This window comes from Cetorhinus maximus, chromosome 11, assembly GCF_964194155.1.
Source record: "Cetorhinus maximus chromosome 11, sCetMax3.hap1.1, whole genome shotgun sequence".
NCBI lineage: Eukaryota > Metazoa > Chordata > Chondrichthyes > Lamniformes > Cetorhinidae > Cetorhinus > Cetorhinus maximus.
The window spans coordinates 83,614,007-83,618,632 of NC_135889.1; positions in this window are offsets into that span (position 1 = coordinate 83,614,007).

Consider the following 4,626-nt stretch of genomic DNA (forward strand, 5'->3'; position numbering starts at 1 on the left):
ATTCCCAGGCTAAGGGAAGGCTTCCTGAAACCAGCAAGGGCCCAGAAATGATGTTTACTTAAGAGTCCAGGCCTGAAGGCTGTTACTCCTGTCCAAGCAGTTGTGAAGACTTTTGAAGTATTCCTGCTCACACAGGCAAGTATCACTAACTTTAACAATTAAATGTCTGACAAATAACACTCACGACCCCACTCACCCCTCTTATCCCGCCCGTGAATGAGGTTTATGCAAATATGTCCTACCTGCCTGCCCGTTGTACCTGTATGTCGTCCTGAAGATTGCGCGGGCCCCGTAAAATACCAGACAATTGCTGCCTCAAGGGCCTTAAGTGGTTGATTAATTAATGGTGGGTGCGCATTGGAGAACTTTGCGCGCCTGCCCACCTAAATATCGCGATGGCGCGCGATGACATTGGGGAGCTCGCCCGACGTCACCGCGCGTCATTTTAAGCGTCAGCATGCGAGACCTGTCCCCGCATGCCTACGTCCTTGTTCAAAAAAGGTTGGAAAGATACGCCCAGCAATTACAGACAGTCATTTTGACTTCAGTGGTGGGGAAGCTTCTAGAAACAATTATTCGGGATAGAATTAGTGAGTCACATGGAAAAATGTGGGTTGATTAGGAAGAGCCAGTATGGATTTCTAAAGGGGAAATAGTGTTTAACTAACTTGGGGTTTTTTGACGAGGTAACAGGGAGGATTGATGAGGGTAATGTTGTTAATGTGGTGTACATGGACTTTCAAAAGGCATTCAGTACAGTACACAACAGACTTGTGAGAAAAGTTATAGCTCATGGAATAAAAGGGACAGTAGCAACATGGATATAAAATTGGCTAAGTAATAGGAAACAGAAAATAACGGTCAATAGATATTTTTCAGGCTGGAGGAAGGTTTGTATTGGAGTTCCCCAGGGGTCGGTATTGGGACCCTTGCTTTTCCTGATATATATTAATGATCTAGATCCTGATGTGCAGGGGACAATTTCAAAGTTTGCGGATGATTCAAAACTTGGAAGCATTGTGAACTGTGAGGAGGACAATATAGAACTTCAAAAGGACATAGACAAGTTGGTGGAGTGGTCAGATAGATGGCAAATGAAGTTCAATGCTGAGAAGTGTGAGGGATGCATTTTGGTAGGCAGAACATGGAGAGACAATATGAAATAAGAGGTACAATTCCTAAGGGGGTGCAGGAGCAGAGGGACCTGGGTGTATGTATAGATCATTGAAGGCGGCAGGACAGGTGGAGAGAGCAGTTAATAAAACATACAGTATCCTGGGCTTTATTAATAGAGGCATAGAGTACAAGAGCAGGGGGGTTATGCTGAGTTTATACAAAGCACCCAATAGACCTCAGCTAGTGTATTGTGTACAGTTCTGGGTGCCACACTATAGGAAGGATGTGAACGCATTGGAGAGAGTGCAGAAGAGGTTTACAAGAATGGTTTCAGGGATGAGAAACTTCAGTTATGAAGACAGATTGGAGAGGTTGGGACTGTTCTCCTTGGAGAGGAGAAGGCTAAGAGGAGATTAGATAGAGGTGTTCAAAATCATGAGGGGGCTGGATGGAGTGGGTAGGGAGAAACTGTTCCCATTTAGAAAAGGATCGAGGACAAGAGGGCGCAGTGATTTGCAAAAGAAGCAAATGTGATGTGAGAAAAAACTTTTTCACACAGCGGGCAGAACTTTCCATTCGGCGTGCGGGCGTGTGCCTGACATGCCAGAACATTAAACGACGCGCGATGACGTCGGGCATGCGTCCCGACATCATTGCAAAGTCGCGCGATATTTCGTTCAGCGGGCGCGCACCAGAGTCGGCTGCACACCCATCGATAATTGATAGGCCTATTAAGGCCATTAACCAGGTAATTAACCTGAATTTTACATTGCCCTTACGGTTGGCGGGCAGGCGAAAAGGCTGCTTTACATGAAAAGGCCTTTACATTCTTTAGGAAACCTCATCCACGAGCGGAATGAGGTTTCCTAAAGCTTTTACCAATTAAATTAAAACTTTTTTGGAAAAATAAAAACATGTCCCGCCGAGCCCGCCCGACGAATGGAAAATCCTGGCCAGTGAGTGGTTCAAGTCTGGAAATGCACTGCCTGGATTTGTGGTGGAGGCAGGTTCAATTGAGGCATTCAAGAGGGCATTACTTGGTTATTTGAATACAAACAATGTGCAAAGGTATGGGGAAAAGGCAGGAGAATGGTACTAAGTCATGATGTTCATACGAAGAACAAGTGCAGACATGATGGGCTAAATGGCCTCCTTCTGCACTGTGACGGGTCTGTGGTTCTGTGAACACTATATTGGAGGCTTTACAATCGCAAATACTTTGGTGCTCGGTTTCACTTATGTAGAAGCAACAATTTCACATGTGTGTGCACCTTCCCATTTGTTATGCTTTCATTACTAATTGGATGCTAAGGCAAACTGGAAACATCTTGTAAAGATTAAGATAAAAACAAAAAACTGCGGATGCTGGAAATCCAAAACAAAAATAAAAATACCTGGAAAAACTCAGCAGGTCTGGCAGCATCTGCGGAGAGGAACACAGTTAACGTTTCGAGTCTGTGTGACTCTTCAACAGAACTAAGTAAAAATCGAAAAAAGGTGAAAAATATTAGCTGGTTTAAGGTGGGGGGGACAGGTAGAGCTGGATAGAGGGCCAGTGATAGGTGGAGATTGCCAAAAGATGTCATAGACAAAAGGACAAAGAGGCGTTGAAGGTGGTGATATTATTTCAAGTAAGATTACTTGAACAGAGGTTTTATGCTTAATCTGCTATCTCAGACAACGTCTTCTGTGTCAAATAAATTGCCTTTTAAGAATTCTCTCAGACTGCCACATCAAGTCTTTACCAAACATTCTTGGTTTAAATATATAACCAGAGGGATCAAAATTGAATCAGTTATAAAGTGAATGCACAAAATTAGGAGTAAAGCATATAATTACAAATTGTTAAAAACAAAAAGCTACTGCGGATGCTGGAAATCCAAAACAAAAACAGAATTACCTGGAAAAACTCAGCAGGTCTGGCAGCATTGGTGGAGAAGAAAAGAGTTGACGTTTCGAGTCCAACATGACCTTTCAACAGAACTGAAGTATAGTTAGGAGAGGGGTGAAATATAAGCTGGTTTAAGGTGGGGGACGGGGGGAGAGAAGTTGAGGGTGGGGTGGTTGTGGGGACAACCATATGGCATTCCGTAGGGATTGTTCCCTCCGGGACACCCTGGTCCACTCCTCCATCACCCCCTACACCTCAACCCCCACCTATGGCACCTCCCCATGCCCACGCAGAAGATGCAACACCTGCCCCTTCACTTCCTCTCTCCTCACCGTCCAAGGGCCCAAACACTCCTTTCAAGTGAAACAGCATTTCACTTGCATTTCCCCTAACTTAGTCTACTGCATTCGTCGCTCCCAATGCGGTCTCCTCTACATTGGAGAGACCAAACGCAAACTGGGTGACCGCTTTGCAGAACACCTGCGGTCTGTCCGCAAGAAAGACCCAAACCTCCCTGTCGCTTGCCATTTTAACACTCCACCCTGCTCTCTTGCCCACATGTCTGTCCTTGGCTTGCTGCATTGTTCCAGTGAAGCCCAACGCAAACTGGAGGAACAGCACCTCATCTTCCGACTAGGCACTTTACAACCTTCTGGGCTGAATATTGAATTCAACAACTTTAGATCTTAAACTCCCCCTCCCCCCATCCCCACCCCGTTTCTTCCCCCTCCCTTTTGTTTTTTGTTCAATAATTTACATAGATTCTTCTTTTCCCACCTATTTCCATTATTTTTAAATCTACAACTAATACCTTGTCAGTCTTTCCACCCCACCCCCACTAGAGCTGTACCTTGAGTATCCTGCCATCCATTCTTAATTAGCACTTTTCTTAGATAATATCACCACCTTCAACACCTCTTTGTTCCTTTTGTCTGTGACATCTTTGATTATCTGCTCCTGTCACTGCTTGCTTGTCCCCACAACCACCCCACCCTCAACTTCTCTCCCCCCGCCCCCCACCTTAAACCAGCTTATATTTCACCCCTCTCCTAACTCTACTTCAGTTCTGTTGAAGGGTCATGTTGGACTTGAAATATCAACTCTTTTCTTCTCCACCGATGCTGCCAGACCTGCTGAGTTTTTCCAGGTAATTCTGTTTTTGTAATTACAAATTGTGCCAACTTAATCTAAAAAGATCTGCCACGCTTTCATTACTATGTCCAGTGTAAACATTACTATCTTCGATAGGGATATTCAGAGATCCACAGGGCATGCTTAAGTGCTTCAGTGAAGGTGGCAGCATAGGCGCAGAGAGCAGTTAATAAAGCATACAGTATCCTGGGCTTTATTAACAGAGGCATAGAGTACAAGAACAAGGAGGTTATGCTGAGCTTATATAAGGCACTCATTAGATCTCAGCTGGTGTATTGTGTACAGTTTTCTTCTCACTTGTCCTGTAGAATTATCTTTGCTCTTAAATGCAAGGAAATGCTCTTAAATGCAGGATCATGGTGCTCTTAAATGCACCCGTGATCCCAGCAAAAATTATATACTATTCGACACTATAAACATTTAATATAGGTATAAAAAAATGAGGTGCTAAATGAAAATACCTTTGC